Source organism: Mauremys mutica, chromosome 5 (assembly GCF_020497125.1).
Source record: "Mauremys mutica isolate MM-2020 ecotype Southern chromosome 5, ASM2049712v1, whole genome shotgun sequence".
Classification (NCBI taxonomy): Eukaryota; Metazoa; Chordata; order Testudines; family Geoemydidae; genus Mauremys; species Mauremys mutica.
The window spans coordinates 111,682,141-111,699,607 of record NC_059076.1 but is presented as its reverse complement, the minus strand read 5'-3'; the positions used below and the strand labels follow the sequence as shown (position 1 = coordinate 111,699,607).

Here is a 17,467-nt window from a genome sequence, read left to right as displayed (position 1 = left end):
GATGAGGAGACAGAAGCTTATATTGACACTACCTGTACTATACCTGCTGCAGGGATAGAAAACTTAGGTTTCTTGGCTGGGAATTCAGCACCTCAGTAACTCAGACAGAAGTTATGGGTCTATTACAGGAGTTGGTGGTCTATAAGTCTATGAGGACTTGTAACAAGGTGTAAAAGGTGCTCTGGTATGTGAGGGATCAACAAGTTCCTACTTTTCTCACATGGCTGAACTGGGCATGGTTATACAATGTGACAGATCCAGACCAGTGGGGTACAGGAGTCTGGTAGAGGGCAAATATACTGGCCACTGGATGAACAGTTTTCTGTTCCCTGAGTGACCAGAGCAGGGGCTGCCCTAGAGCAATCAGGAACCTGCTAGAACCAATTAAGACAGGCAAGCTAATCAAGCTGGAGCCAATTAAGAACTTTCTGGAATCAATTATGGCAGGCAGGCTAATCAGGACACCTGGTTTAAAAAGGACCTCCCATCAGTTAGTAGGAGTGTGTGTGCAAGGAGTGAGAAGGCGTGCTGCTCGAGGACTGGGGGAAAGGTGAGTTCTCCCAGCTGACTGAAACTAGATAGGCCCCAGGGAATTATTATCTGGTAATATGATAATTTGTTCTGGCTTTGAGTTTTGTTTTTAGAGATGAAGCAAGCCCTGAGGAAAGGGATGTGAACTGAGCTGTAGCTGGGCCTTTTATTTTACCTTCCCCATCTGGTGAGACTACACACTGAGTTACAGGACTAAATTCACTTTTACTAAAGCCCCAAGAACAGTATGGCCTACAGTATTAGACATGAGTTGAACAGTCCCTCTCCCAGAGTTGTTTTTGAGATCTGGGAGCAGTTGATCAATACCTAACCCCTCACCTCAGTTCTGCAAGCTTTGCCACTCTCTGGGGTTTCCCTGGTAGTGATTTCCCAAATGGCACAGTGCTCTGCAGCGACCCAACATTTTGTTGGATTGTGGCTTTCCAACTATGAAATAAATCCTGAGGTCCACAACTACAAGGATGAACAATGGGTTCGCTACCATTCCTTGAGGCTGGGGGGAAGTCTGTAAACAAATGAATGATGCTGGGAGGAGAGTTGGGGAATGGAAAAGCCTGGGAGAAGAATACAAAGTTTCCACTGAAGATTGCTGGCACTGATTGGAAAGGGGAAGTCCTCCTACCACAAAGGGAGAGAAGGGATCCTCAAAAGAGCCCATTAGTCTGGGAAACTTTGCCTAAGAACTTGGGAAGACTTATCTGAAGTGAATCAAAACTGAGAAACTTTAGAGACTCACTATTATTAGCCAAATATTTTTTTCAGAAAAGTCTGAAACCTCTTGGATTGAAAACATCAATGGCTTCAGTCATTATATCCCTCTGTCAATCACTTTTTGAGCCCTTGGGACTACTATTTTACACTCTAAGCCACAAATCCCTCTCTCTCCTATTAGCATAGCACACGTGTAATATAGACACTCACATTATTCACAGTAATTATGCTACATACATACCTACATTCCAAAAGAGAGTTAAAATTTTCCTTGATCAAAGTCCTAGTAAATTAAGAAATTTGAAAGACTTCGGTTTAAATGGTTCATGACTCTTTAACAAGCATTACCATTTTAAAGTCATTTTTAAATGCTCATTTTTCTAAACTTTTCAAATGTAGCACCGAAATCATTTTGATCGTAGCTACAGTATGTCTAATTCATTTTTAATTGCACAATAAAAAATGCCCAACTTCCTCTCTATTTTTGGCTGCTTTTTATTATTTAAAACAACCATTTTTTATGTGCTAGGAAAAATATTTACTCCAAAATTAAAAACAGGTTTCTGTGTGGGTGTTCTAGTGTCTTTGTGGGTTGCTAGCTTTAGAAATATTTTGGCGTAAGGTTGTGCTATGTGACCTTTATGAGTTTTTGAAATTGTTAAAATGTTTTAGGGTTTTTTTCAACACTTGGGAGTGTTCCTTCCCCCATAATTTTTCACTAGAAATTATAGCCCTAATGTAGCTTCCAATAAAGGTTAAAAAAAAGATTTAGGGTATGAAAACTTTACCACTAAAGATTTGTTTTATGAGGGACTCCTCCACCAGTGTTATATCTGTGATGTACAAGAGTATAAATAAAAGCCAGAAATTAAGGGAAAGACACAGCATGAAATCCTAGCCTCACTGAGGTCAATGGGAGTTTTGCCATTCATTTCAATAGGGCCATAATTTCAAGCCCCTGTCAATAATTTTCAGTTTCCTAGATATGACTCTAATTCATGAAACTATCCCTATTCAGCAAAGCACTTAAGTATTAGTTTTAAGCTCATGGGATTTCAGCATGTTCTGTGGTGCTATGCTGAATAGAGATGGATTTACGCATTTGCTTAACTACTTTCCTGAAGTTGGGTCTATTTGAAGAGAGCATCATTAGGTGTCAATAGAACAGCCTTAAAAACAGGCACTTAAAGACAAATAATGAGCGAGAGTTCTCTTAAATAAAACTTTTAAAATCTGGTATCTGTCTCATCTCCTCCCTCCTTCCTTCACTCTCACCTGAGCAATCCACAAGTCCCTTCCCTCTGAAAAACCTTGTCACAGAAATGCTCATCTTTTCTTTCTCCCACCCACCTCTGCAATCTCTCCCCACATGATAATTTTGTTCTTGTGCTGTTCTTACATCCCTCTAACCTTCCATCCTGCTCAGTAATTATGATATTTTAGACCATTTATTCAAGTGACACAGTGTAACTCTTACCCTCTCTGAACCAAGAGTAAAAATTCATATTTCAGAGTGAAAGCAATTTTCTGCTTTAGACTACCATTCCCTGTTCATCTAAATAAGCCTAATTGCTTATTGCTGCTCATCAACTTGATGCCCTGTTGCCCTCTCAGATGTGTCCAGAATCCTCTGTGCCTATCATGGCAAAATTGCTAAAGAAAGCATCAGGATGAAATGAATGAACAGAAAATAGGGTAGTTATGTTCTGAATATGAATGGAGGAAGAGTGGGCCAGGTTATTACGAGGTTGAAGTGTGTGCACAGAGTGTTGGAGAGGATGGTAGTGATAGTGGTAGCCCATCTGGGTGGGAGTGGAGAAAAGGACACTGAAAAGAAGAGAGAATCTAGAACAATGTCCCCTTTTCCATTGTTTATATTTTTTTCACATACTAAAGAATTGGGCTGAAATTTTACATGCTGGGTGTCTGCCCCAGACTAAATTGTACTGGAAAGCTTCAAGCAAAGTGATTTGGTCATTTCTGAGATGAAGGCTAAGGAAAATATGTTGTTTTGCCTATCTTAAAAAAAATTCTGTGGACCTTTTTTAGCAAAGTTCTAGCACCTCTATGCTTTGGAACAGAGACTTGAAATATGGCAAGTGGTGGCCTTTATGTCAGATGTGTGCCTTTTACAGTAAAGAATCATAGAGTTAGAAGGGATTGCAAAGGTCATCTAGTCTAACTCTCTGTCAAGATGCAAGATTTGTTGTGTCTAAACTAGTGGTGAGCAATCTGCGGCCCTTGGGCCACACATGGCCTGTCAGGGCAAGCCACTGGGGGGCTGCCGAACCGTTTGTTTACATTTGCACGACCACTCGCAGCTCCCAGGGGCCACCTGGCCGCTGCTTCCCGCAGCTCCCATTGGCCGGGAACAGTGAACCATGGCCACTGGTTGCCCAACACTCGTCTAAACCATCCAAGACAGATTGCTATCCAGCCAGCCTCCTTTTGAAAACCTCTAGTGAAGGAGGTTCCCCAACCTCCCTAGGCAGTCTGTTCCATTGTCCTACTGTTCTTACAGTTAGGAAGTTTTTCCTGAGATTTAATCTAAATCTGCTACATTGAACCCATTGCCTCTTGTCCTGCCTTCTGTGGCAAAAGAGAACAACTTTTCTCCATTATTTGTATGGCAGTCTTTCAAGTATTTGAAGACAGCTATCATATCCCCCCTTAATTTCCTCTTTTACAAACTAAACATATCCAGTTCATTCAGCCTTTGCTCATATGGCTTGCATTCTATCCCTTTGATCATCTTTGTCTCTCGCCTCTGGATCCTTTCCAGTTTTTCTATATCCTTTCTATGCATTGCTGATCAAAATTGGATACAGTACTTCGGCTGAGGCCTAACCAACGCTGAGTAGAACAGTGCTATTGTCTTCCATGATTTGCATGCTATGCCTCTGTTAATACACCCTAAAACTGCTTTTTTTGCAACAGCATCGCATTGCTGACTCACGTTGAGGTTGTGATCTACCAGAGCTCCCAGATCCTTCTCAGCAGAGATGCTGCCAAGCCAGTTTTCCACCATTCTGTATATGTGCATTTGGTTTTTCTTCCCTAAGTGTAGAGCCTTACATTTATCTTTGAATTTCATTTTGTTGTGTATAGCCCAGTTCTGTGTCATCTGCAAACTTGATCAGTATGCTCTCTATACCTACATCCAGGTCATTATTAAAGATGTTAAACAAGACCAGACCCAGAACAGTTCCCTGTGGAACCCCACTTGAGACCTCCCTCCAATCCAACATAATAGATACTCTTTGTCTGTGGTTGTTTAACCAATTATGTATCCACTTAGAATGCGTTTTTATTTGACCAGATCCGACTTCTTGTGCTTTGACTTATAATCACTTAAAATCTATCTTTATAGTTAATAAATCTGTTTGTTTAGTCTACCTGAAGCAGTGTGTTTGGTTTGAAGAATGTCAGAGATTCCCCTTGGGATAACAAACCTGGTACATATCAATTTATTTGTTAAATTGACAAACTCATATAAGCATGCAGAGTCCAGCGGGCATAACTGGACACTGCAAGATGGAGGTTCCTAGGATTGTGTCTGGGACTGGAGATATTGGGTAGTGTCATTCGGTTGCACAATCCAAGCAGTTTACATGCCAGAGGCTGTGCATGAACAGCCCCAGAGTGGGGGTTCTCACAGCAGAGCAGGGTAAGGCTGGCTCCCAGAGTCCAGGATTGGAGTGACCTAGCAGATCAATGGTCCAGATAACACCAAGGGAACATCACATCCACCAAATCAGTTACCCTGTTAAAGAAGCCAATCAAGTTTGCTTGGCATTATTTGTTTTTAATAAATCCATGCTGGCTGCTAGTGATTACCTCTTCATCTTCCAAGTATTCGCAAATTGAATGTTTTATACATTGCTCTAGTTAGCTTCCCAGCTATCGAAGTCAGGCTGACTGTTCTATAGTCCCACAGCTTATCCTTTCCCCACTATTTAAAGAAGGACACTACTTAGCCCTTTTCTTTTCTTCTGGGATCCTTTCTGCCATCTATGAGTTTGTAAATGTTATTGCCAGTGGCTTCAAGATTTCTTCAGATAATTTCTTCAGTACCCGCAGGGGAATAGCATCCGGCTCTGTTGATTTAATTCAGTCTAATTGGTCAGAAGATCTCTGACATGTTCTTTACTTATCCTGATCTGCATCCCTTCCCCTTTATTGTCTATGATAACTTCACTAGTCATCTGGTCACATGTTGTTTTTTGAGAGAAGACTGAAGCAAAGTAGGCAGTGAGCAGCTCTGCCTTCCTGTCAATTTCTGTTACCAGTTCACCTTCTCCATCGAGCAGTACACCCACACCATCCTTAATCTTTCTTATTTGTCTGACATATTTGAAGATCCCCTTCTTGTTGTCTTTAACATTTCTTGCCAGCTGTAACTCATTCTTTGCCTTTGCTTTCCTGATTTTTTCCCTACACGCTCATACTATTCCCATGTACACTTCCTTGGTGACATGTGCCTCCTTACATTTCCTGTTTGTATCTCTTTTGATTTTTAGATAGCTAAAAAGCTCTCTGTGCAGCCACATTGGCCTCCTGTGGTTCTCCTTATCTTTCCTCTTCATCAGAATAGCTTCTACTAATTACATCTTTTAAGAACTGCCAGCCCCATTTGACTCCTTTTCTTCCTAACTGGTCTTTCCATGGGACCTTACCTGCTATTTCTCTGAGTTGGTTGAAATCTACCTTTCTGAAGTCCAGTGTCCTTGTTCAAAAACAGGAGGATAAAGGTAGGCTATAGTCATAACTGGATACAGATTTTCAAAAAAGTACTGAGCACCTAAAAGTTCCCATTGATGTTCACTGTGCTAGACAAAGTCCCAATCTACTGGATTAAATTTGACTCCAGGAATGTACAATATTTCATCAGGCTTTCTACTGGCTATCTTCAGTGGTTTGTTTTTTTTAAAAAGGCCTTTTTAAGTCAACAGTCCTCAACAATAATATTACCCCAATGAGAGATTTTAATAACACAAGCAACCAGCATGTTTAAATACATAAAAACCACAGCAGGCTTGAGAAACCACAACACCACAGCAGGGTTGTGCAAAGCCAGCAGTTACAGTACTGCAGAAAGATGAAGATAGTAACGATTTTATTATAATTACACTATTTGTTTGCTTAAGGAGAATATTTAGTACAGATGAGACTACAAAATAACAATGAGAGTCTATAACGTGGGTACAGACTGAAATGTGAGGAAGCCATAGCCGCACAGGCCAGAACAGCATGCAAATCATTTTTGCAGCACACATGCCTCATTCCTATTTTGAAAAGCCAGCTCTATGTTAAAGGGAGTTTTTCTCTAGTGAGTTTTGAAAGAATAGCTCTTGGGCGGTCAGTGCTGTCTCTTAGAAACTGTTTAAAACAATATTTGGAGAGTTCCCAGATGATACAATATTTTACTTGTATTTTTTATAATTTCCATCTAGTAAAAAAAAAAAAAAATAGCAGCCTCTTCTATTTGATACAAATCTCCTCCTGTTTCAAACAAGCTGGCTGAATTTAAAACAGAGTCCAAGTCCCATTTATTTCAGCAAACTTAGTTTATACAACACTCCCTCCCACCCCAGCCATGCTCTCTCTCCTTGCTACACATCCCTATTAGAATCGTAGAATATCAGGGTTGGAAGGGACCTCAGGAGGTAATCTAGTCCAACCCCCTGCTCAAAGCAGGACCAATTCCCAACTAAATGTGCTAATCAGGAACTGATATTTTTCCCTGTTGTGGGGAAGGGAAAAGGGGGCATAATGCCCTGATCCATTCTGGTTCAGGTTGGTTATATAATTAAGACTTTGTTTTCTTCATTCTTATTTGAACATATGGTCCTTATAGGCCTATCAATAGATACCTGAATTACTTTGCTGAATGTACATTATTAAACTAATATTGTACACCTTACATAAAGTTGTGTTAGTGTTTGTTAGAAAGACAGCTACTTGGTATTTGTGATTGGGGCACTGTGCTGCTGGAAGTGATCTTTTTCAGATGAGATACACTGCACTGTGAACTGATGTCCTGGCTGCTAAAACCAGAGTTATTAGGACACTAGGATTTGCCAAAGTCTGAATTAAATTATTCAATTGGTTCTGCTGCTACAAAGGTTTAGGCAGATGCTTAATTTTAAGCATGCAAGTAATCCCCACCGATTTTCAATAGGATTACGTGCTTAAAGTTAAACATATACTCATGTCTCCAGGGGCGGCTCTAGGCACCAGCAAAACAAGCTGGTGCCTAGGGCGGCAAAATCTAGGGGGCGTCCCCTGCGGCCGGGGGGGGGGGGGCGGCAGGCTGGGCCGGCGGACCTGCCGCAGTCATGCCTGCGGGAGGTCCACCGGAGCCCCGGGACGACTGGACCTGCCGCAGGCATGACTGCGGAGGGGGCGCTCGTCCCGCGGCTCGGCTGGACCTCCCGCAGGCATGACTGCAGCAGCTCAAGCGGAGCCGCCGGACCCGCGAACCATCCGCAGCCGCGGGAGGTCCAGCCGAGCCACGCGGGACCAGCGGTCCCTCTGCAGTCATGCCCGCGGGAGGTCCGCTGCTCCCGCGGCTCCGGGGCGCCTCCCGCGCATGACTGCTTGGGGCGGCCAAAAACGTAGAGCCGCCCCTGCAAGTCTCTGAAGGCTCAGAGCCATTCTACCAATAAAAAAATGTTGCAATCTCAGGGTACGTCTACACTACAAGACTATTTCGAATCAACTTAATTCGAATTTGTGGAATCGACCTTATGAAGTCGAAGTTATGTATCCACACTAAATACACTAGTTCGACTGTGTGAGTCCACAGTAACGGGGCCAGTGTCGACTTTGGAAGCGGTGCACTGTGGGAAGCTATCCCACAGTTCCCGCACTCCCCGCTGCCCATTGGATTCCTGGGATTTCCCTCCAATGCATGCTGGGGGGAAAAATGTGTCGAGGGTGGTTTTGGGTAACTGTCATCATTGAACCGTCACTCCCGCCCTCTCTCCGTGAAAGCGCCGGCGGGAAATCTGTTTGCGCCCTTCTCTGGTCGGTTACAGCTCGGACGCCACAGCACTGCGAGCATGGAGCCCGCTGCGATCATCGCTGCACTTATAGCCGTTGTCAACTCCTCGCACCTTATCGTCCACCTCTTCCACAGTCAGCTGCTGAGAAATCGGGCGAGGAGTCTCCGGCAGCGCGGTGAGGACAGGAAGTCACAGAGTGGCGCAGACCTCTCACAAAGCAGGGTACGCCGCGCAGTGGAGATCATGGTGGCAATGGGTCAAGTTCATGGTGTGGAACGGCGATTCTGGGCCCGGGAAACAAGCACGGACTGGTGGGACCGCATAGTGCTGCAGGTCTGGGATGAATCACAGTGGCTGCGAAACTTGAGGATGCGTAAGGGCACTTTCCTTGAACTCTGTGACTTGCTGTCCCCTGCCCTGAAGTGCCAGGACACCCGGATGCGAGCAGCCCTGACTGTGCAGAAGCGAGTGGCCATAGCCCTCTGGAAACTTGCAACGCCAGACAGCTACCGGTCAGTAGCGAACCACTTTGGCGTGGGCAAATCTACCGTGGGGGTTGCTGTGATTCAAGTAGCCCACGCAATCGTTGAGCAACTGTTCTCAAAGGTAGTGACCCTGGGAAACGTCCAGGTCGTCATAGATGGCTTCGGCGCGATGGGATTCCCAAACTGCGGTGGGGCTATAGATGGGACTCACATCCCTATCCTGGGACCGGCCCACCAGGCCAGCGAGTACATTAACCAAAAGGGCTACTTTTCTATGGTGCTGCAAGCACTGGTGGACCATAGGGGACGTTTTACCAACATCTACGTGGGGTGGCCGGGCAAGGTTCATGACGCGCGTGTGTTCAGGAACTCTGGTCTGTTTAAACGCCTCCAGGCAGGTAGTTTCTTCCCGGACCACAAAATAAGTGTTGGGGATATGCAGATGCCTACAGTGATCCTCGGAGACCCAGCCTACCTGCTAATGCCCTGGCTCATGAAGCCCTATACAGGCGCCTTGGACAGTGAGAAGGAACTCTTCAACTACCGGCTGAGCAAGTGCAGAATGGTGGTGGAGTGTGCTTTCGGACGTCTCAAGGGGAGATGGAGGAGCTTACTGACTCGCTCGGACCTCAGCGAAAAAAATACCCCCGTTGTTATTGCTGCTTGCTGTGTGCTCCACAATCTCTGTGAGAGCAAGGGCGAGACCTTTATGGCTGGATGGGAGTTTGAGGCCAATCGCCTGGCTGCTGATTACGCTCAGCCAGACACCCGTGCCGATAGAAGATCCCAGCGGGAAGCGCTGTGCATCCGGGAGGCTTTGAAAGATAGGTTCCTCGGAGAGCAGGGTAACCTATGACTCTCCAGTTGATTTACAGAGAAGCTGAACCTGAGCCTGTTTCAGTGACTGTTGACTTCGATCTGTGGTTACATACCCCTTTCTCCGGGTTTCCCCCCTTCCAACACACGTTTTAAAATAACTTTAATGGAACACTGATTATTAATAAAGTTTTCTTTAATTATGAATTCCTGTTCAAGAGTTGAAACATGGACGCGGACTGTGGTGGGTACGGTGTGCACTGATGTCCAGACCGCTTCTATACTAGAGGAATGACAGGCTCCTGCTCCTACAGCGGTCTCTGGGGGGGGACGGTTGCAGGTGGGTGTGCAGGAAGGGGTGGGTTTGCAGGAAGGGGTGAGGGGTGCCGTCTTTGGGACGGAGTTTGGATGCAGGCTCTGGACTGGGGGTTGGGGCGTAGCAAGGGGTGAGGGGTGTGTGGGAAGGGTGAGTATGTGTCCGTGGATGAGGGCTCTTGCTGGGGCTCAGGGCATCGGAGAGGCTCGTGGCTAGGGGGGAAGGGCATGGTAAGGGCAGCCTGCTTTGCCATTTGTGGATGTCAGGCGCTAGGACCCTGGGGCAGCATACACCTCACATACTGACCCGGGGCAGCATTCACCTCCCAGAATGACCCTAGTGCCTAGTGACTGCAGTCTGTGTGTGTCCTGCTGTTGATCCTGCCCCCAAGTCTGTACCCTGGTAATGGAGGCTGTCCTATGCAATTAAAAAACCCCTCCCCGCCCTTCACACAAAGTCTTCTGACAAGGAAAACGTGACGGAAACAGTGAATAACAACAAACTACTTTTAATACTCAACTACACAGTGGGGGGATGAAACTTGGATTTGGGACTGGGTGATCCTGGAAGGGAAGCACTTCTCACACTTTAGGGAATGAGAGCTGTTTGGTACATGAGCGCTCTGCTGGGGTGGAGTGACAGTTTTCACGGCCCCTAGCGCCCCTCCTTCTTGTGATTTTGGTGAGGGGGGGACAGGACTTTGTGGCGGGGGAAGGCAGTTGCAGATACAGTTCAGGGGGGCTCTCTGCTCCTGCCTGCGGTCCTGCAGAACATCTACAAGGCGCCGGAGCGTGTCCGTTTGTTCCCTCATTAGCCCAAGCAGCGTTTGAGTCGCCTGCTGGTCTTCCTGCCGCCACCTGTCCTCCCGTTCGCTGTGTGAGCGCTGCTGCTGACATAGGGTCTCCCTCCACTGTCTCTGCTCGGCCGCCTCGGCTCTGGAGCAAGCCATCAGTTCCGAGAACATGTCGTCCCTAGTCTTTTTCTTTCGCCGCCTAATCTGCGCCAGCCTCTGTGAGGGGGATGCCGGGGCAGTTCGTGAAAGAGCCGCAGCTGTGTGATGGGAAAAAGGAAGTGATTTCCTTGAAAAGATACATGTTTGCGAACTCTGAACACAGTCTAGTCAGTTTCTGTGAACAAGACCATACAGGGCACCTAGTCTCACGAGCTCTCAGGACAAGTTCGAGATTTCGGAATACGCTTTCATTGGCTGCGGTCTTGCACAGGAGATCGGACAAGCAGGGCGGTACAGCTGAATCCGTGTAGCAGCCAGGCCTGGTAAGCACTACACTATAGGCTGCTTAACATTTAATGGATAGCTGTGCCCTCCCGCTGAAGGCAATCTGTAAAGCATAAAGTCTGACCCTGTTCCAGCCCCTCGCGGCTGTGCACGGGAAAGATCACTGTATGCTTTTCCTCTGCGGCCTCCAACACGTGGCTGTTAAGCGAAGGTCATTGCTATGCAAAGTAAAAGTCAAGCATTCACAATAGTAACAGTACACTAATTGCCCTAATTAGATGCAGCAGTCGCCGAACGAGATTAGCCTGAGGCGGGTCACTCGGAGAGAGAGCGGATGCTGCTCGAATCCCTGCACAGACCAGGACCATACGCTGCAATGCTGGTGGAGGCAATGATTCCGCTGTACATTAGGATGGCCTGGCGCGGAAAAGTGTGCTTCCACGGAGCACCAAATAAGGCACCTCTCCCCAGGAACCTCCTGCGGAGACTTTTCGAGCTGCTCTCCGAGAGCTTCGTGGAACTGTCCCAGGAGGATTTCTGTTCCATCCCTATCTGTGTGGACCTTCACTTTATATAGTTTTTTAAGCAAAAGGTTTCATATAGTTTTTACATATTTTTTTATTCCTGTTTTTTAAAAAATAAATGTTTCTATGTTTATAGCACTTACCGACTGATCCTTCCCCTGATTCTGAGTCCGGGTTAATGGCCGGGGAGGGTTGGTAGGGGATCTCTGTGAGGGTGATGAAGAGATCCTGGCTGTCGGGGAAAGCGGTATTGTAAGCGCTGTCGCCTGCGTCGTCCTCCACAAACCCTTCCTCATCTTCCCCATCGGCGAACATCGCCGAGGAACTGCCCCTCGACACTATCCCATACTCCGAGTCCACGGTCACTGGTGGGGCAGTGGTGGCAGACCCACCTAGAATGGCATGCAGTGCCTCGTAGAAGCGGCAGGTCTGGGGCTGTGCTCCGGAGCGTCCGTTTGCCGCTCTGACTTTTTGGTAGCCTTGTCTCAGGTCCTTGATTTTCACGCGGCACTGCGTTGTATCCCGGCTGTATCCTCTGAGTGCCATGGCTTTGGAGACCTTCTCGTAGGTCTTTGCATTCCGTTTGTTGGAGCGCAGCTCCGAAAGCACAGACTCATCGCCCCACACAGCGATCAGATTCAGGACTTCCCGGTCTGTCCATGCTGGGGACCTCTTTCTATTCTGGGATTGCATGGACTCCTCTGCTGGAGAGCTCTGCATCGTTGCAGGTGCTGCTGAGCTCGCCCCGATGTCCAACCAGGACATGAGATTCAAAGTGCCCAGACAGGAAAAGGAATTCAAACTTTCCCGGGTCATTTCCTGTGTGGCTGGTCAGAGAATCCAAGCTTGGACTGCTGTCCAGAGCGTCAACAGAGTGGTGCACTGTGGGATAGCTCCCAGAGCTAGTAAGTTCGATTTGCATCCACACCTAGCCTAATTCGACATAGCCATGTCGAATTTAGCGCTACTGCCCTCGTCGGGGTGGAGTACCGAATTCGAACTAAAGAGCCCTCTAGGTCGAACTAAATGGCTTCCTGGTGTGGACGGGTGCACGGTTAATTCGAATTAACGCTGCTAAATTCGAATTAAAGTCCTAGTGTAGACCAGGCCTCAGTTGGATAGCGTATTCTTTACTTTCTGTCCAAAACTGTTGAATAGCTGCTGCAATCAACTATAGAAAATTGTTACATTTCAATGGTAGGTGAATGGAATCTGTCTAGTTGTAAACTTCTATAAAATTCCTCAAGATAATATAAAAGTAAAATGCTATATTAATATTGTTCTGTATACAAGAATCATAAGATTTTCTTTTGATCTGAATTTTGACCCCGATAGATTCAGATCAGAAGGTCAAATTCTCCCTCTTTTCAATTAGAAATAAATGGTTTCTTAAATTTTATTTGCTTGCTTTGTTATAGGTGCGCAAAAAATAAACATAATAAATGGTTTTAATTGTTAGGCTTTCTGTTCTCCATCCTTCAAAAGTGAATTATTTTTAAATGAGAATCATAGGCAACATAGTTAGAAAAGACTTTAAATGTGTCTTAATACAAGAGAGGGAGTCAGAATTCCTGGGCTCTGTTCCTAGTTCTGACATTCACTCATCATGTGTCTTCAGGACACATGAGTCTAGTTGTGTAGGCACAAAAGTCAGGTTTCGATTTCAACAACAAAAGAGTTTTAGAAACCCTAATATTAACAGAATATATTCAAAAAATTGAAAGCATTATATGAAACTATTATTTGTATTTAAATATTCCCTTGCAGTGTTTGCAACAGCAAAACTGATCCTCTCTGCTAGTACATGATATTTAGAAAATGAAAATTACTATTGTCAAAATGGGTGACATATGGAAATTAAATAAGTAGCTTTAAATCTGAAAAGTAGATTTAGTTTTTAAGATTATTTTAATTCCAATGATGTGGTATTACTGATAAATCAAATAATTTTATATACCTAAAGGCTAAGATTTTCAAGTGATTAGTGATTCTGGGTGCTTCACTGGTTGGATGCTCAGTGTAGAATCCCTTAAGAAACCTGAGTTTTAGACAGTGCTGAGCAACCACCCTCTGAAAATCACTCAAACTGGGCACCCAAAAACTCTATTCACTTTTGAAAATCTTGGCCATGATTTTAAACTTGATATTGTGTGTAGATTAAAAAAATCAGCAGAAACACTGGGTGAAATTCTGGCCCACTCAAGTTAATTGCAGCACTCCACTGACTTCAGTGGAAGCAGGATTTCATCCCATGGGCCTCAGTTTACTTGTCCTTAAAACAGATATAGTATTTATTCAACTCACAGAGGTTGTGTGAGGCTTATTCAAATAATAGCCCTGATACATGGAATCTGATCTACATGGGTGGACCCACTGGCTTACCCTCACACATGGATCAAAAGGAGGGCAGGAATTCAATCCCCAAAAACTATCTAAGCTTTTGATTTGAGTGGGTCTTGGGGAAACCACCAGAAGCAATACAGACAGAGAGATTTCCCCTAGTATTGTTTTATTCTTTAATTAAATCTAATCTAGTGTTGTCTTTGAACTGTGTGGGTAACTTCATTTAACACAGCAAGTTGTTGTATATTGATCCCCTTAGAAGGGCAATGAGCCTAATATATCTGCACTGTCATGTTCCGGGGGAAAATCTAGGACTGGGAGTGTGCTGGGATCACCCTGAAAATGATAACTAAGGCTGATGGAAGTCAGTGTGTGGCTGGCAGGCTGCAGCCATACACACACTCAGGATGTTGTCTGCATGCTGGAAGGCTGTTTGTGAGTGGCCCAGGTGGGAACTACAGCAGCAAAGCATTCTGAAGCACAAGTTTTGCAGGGCAGGAGTGACACAACCCCTCAGAGGCCTGGATTGCACCCAAGAATATCATACCCTGCAGGATGCATTTGAGCCACTCCATTCTGGCCCACTATGAAGTCCTCAGTACTCCAACCTGCAAGAGTAAAAAAAGCATTGAGCACACAATCTTATCACTAGTTTATTTAAAATAAATATTTGCAGGTCACTTCCAGTTCACTTCCAAGAGTCTTACTCTTTCCAGTATATTTTTGATAAGGTCTCCCCATTGCTTTGTTTTCTGAAAACATAAAGCACAAATGCAGTGCCAAAGTACAAAGAGACAATGGGAGAGTGAGAAGCAAAATTTTCTTGTGGAAAACAGTGAGTCTCTGTAATGACTGCGAAAAATACAGTTCACACTTCTACATATTCATAGTAATCATCATTTCTCAAAGGTCATGACTAATGAATCAAAATTAGTTTATGATGGAATTTACCACCTTAAAATACCTGGCAGTTTTCACAACTAAATAGAATGTCTCTGTAGCTGGAGATCTGATTTCTTTTTTCTTTTTTTAAATACTTTTCAAAAGTTGTCAGGAAGCTCTGAGGACAGGAGCCACTTGATTTGTTTGGGGTAATACATTATTATCACATATCCACTCAAACTATAAGCACAAGATGAAGATACATCAATATTTTCCTCTTTAGGACCAAATTAATCCTTACTCTTATTGTGTGAAGCTGAAGAAAGCCATAATTTCTTGTGTGGTGTAAGAATTTATATAGAATAGGATAGAAATACAAAAGCAATAAAACATGCCAAAGTGTATTTGTCAATCATTTCTGGAATGTTTAGATAAAAGGCACTTTTTTTCAAACTATGCACTTTCATACAAAGACTGGAACCATGTACCAGATGGCCAGGAAGATTTCAGGAACCCAAGTATTCTGAGCAAGTCTGCCCCTGGTGGCTGAATTTCAGAAAACAAGCATCAGGAGTTACTCTATTCCAGTGGTCCCCAACCTTTTCGTCTGTCGGGTGCCAGACGAAGGACCATGGCAGCGGTGGAGCATTCGCCGAAATGCCGCCGAATTTCTGCAGCGTTTCGGTGGCGACGCCTCTCGATGACGCCACTTGCCGCCGACAAGCGACATCATCGAGAGGCGTTGCCGCTGAAACGCCGCAGAAATTCGGCAGCATTTCGGCGGATGTTCAACTGCCGGCCAGGACGCGGGCACTGCGTTGGGGACCCCTGCTCTATTCAGAGCAAAACTAGTATTGCCATTTATATCCTATGTTTATTGGCTGCCCACCTAACTACAACACTGGGGTGCAGTGATTAGAACAGGAATCCTCTGCAGTAAATTTTTCCAAGTGGGGCAGAAACACTCAGGACAAAACCCAGCCTAAGATCCTCCTTCCTTAGCTTTTTCAGCAGACAACAGGTCCAATCTTGCATTTCTGATCTCACTGGCAGTAAGGAAACTGATTCTCCAGTAGATGAGCAGACACTCCTTTTCATTTCTTCTGACTCCATGTGCTGTGTAAAACCTGAGCTTAAGGGGGAGTGAGGCAGCAGGATGATTCTTCAAGATGGTTAAGGAGCCTGTCAGCTGAAGGTGTCTGGGTCCAGTCCTGTCAAGCAGGGGAATATTTATTGCTCTTGCCCCCTAGTGGATTCAGTGGTGGATTAACACATGGGCCAATGGGACCCATGCCCAGGGGCCCAGGACAATTTGGGGGCCCTGTAGAAGCACCTTCTCCAGAACTGTGGCCCTGTCCCTTTCTTCTTCTCCTCCCCTGAGGCCTCTCCCCTGCTCCTCCTCTTCCCCTGGGGCCCCACCTTCTGGCCAGGCCAGAAGCTGGAGCTGGGCCATCATAAGAGCCTCCCAGGGAGCCTTTGGCCACTCTGGGGTTCCCTGGACCATCCATCTGCCCTGGGGGGGGGGGTGCGGTGGGCAAGAGCAGCCACCAGGATGTGTCTCTGCTCCCTAGGACATGCCACCCAGGGCAGGTGAAGGGTCCAGGATTCCCCACAGCAGTCTAGGCTCCCCATGGCTCTTACCACAGACAGGTTCCGGCTTCTGGCCTGGCCTGGGGGTGGGGCCTCAGGGAGGGGAGGAGGAGCAAAGCGTGTGGCTATATGGCAAATAGGGTGTGGGGGGCCCCAAAGTTCTTTGTGCACAGGGTCCCAATAAATCTTAATCTGCCCCTGAGTAGATTAGAGGACCATTTGCTGGCTGAGTAGTCTTATAGTGGCTGCACGTTTGAACAGAGCTATGTAAGCTTTCAACAAGAAGAAAATATAGATGTATAAGTCCTGTGGCCTGGAGCTCTAGAAGAGTGGTTTTCTAATTTTTTTTTTTTTTTTTTGGTGACCCAGTTCAAGAAAATTGTTGATGCCCGCAACCCAACAGAGCTGGGGATGACGGTTTTGGGGTATGGGAGAGGCTGAGGCAGAGGGTTGAGGGGAGGGCTGTGGGGTGGGGATGGGAATGAGGGGTTCAGGGCTCTGGGCTGGGGGTGCAGGCTCTGGAGTGGGGGTGGAGATGAGGGTTTTGGGGTGCAGGAAGGGACTCTGGGTTTGGGGGGGCTCTGGGCTGGGGTAAGGGGTTGGGTGTGGGGTTGGGGCGTGGGCTTACTTCCAGCGGCTCCCAGTCAGTGGCGCAGCCAGGGTGCAGAGGCAGGCTTCCCGCCTTTCCTGGCACTGCAGACTGCACTGTGCCATGGAAGCAACCAGCAGCAGGTCCAGCTCCTAGGCGGAGGCACGTAAGTGGCTTCGCGTAGCTCTCACCTGCAGGCACCGCCCCTCCACCCCCAGCTCCCATTGGCCAGGAACTGGCCAATGGGAGTCCAGAGCTAATGCTTTGGGTGGGGGCAGCGCACAGAGCTCTCGGGGGGGCCCCCCTGCCTAGAAGCCGGACCCGCTGCTGGCTGCTTCCGGGGCACAGCACAGTGTCAGAACAGGTAGGCACTAGCCTGCCTTAGCTAGGCAGCACTGCCAATGGGACTTTTAAT

General features: G+C 46.2%; 1 protein-coding gene across 1 annotated transcript in view; it reads left to right on the top strand.

Moving 5' to 3' along the window:
* Nucleotides 1-519: 519 nt before the first annotated feature.
* The window catches only part of SLIT2 (slit guidance ligand 2), a 421,334-nt gene continuing 404,386 nt past the window's right edge, over nt 520-17,467 (top strand). Inside the window, exon 1 of the mRNA XM_045019040.1 lies at nt 520-550. The gene's annotated coding sequence lies outside the window, so the exon portion shown is untranslated. The remainder of the gene's footprint in view (nt 551-17,467) is intronic.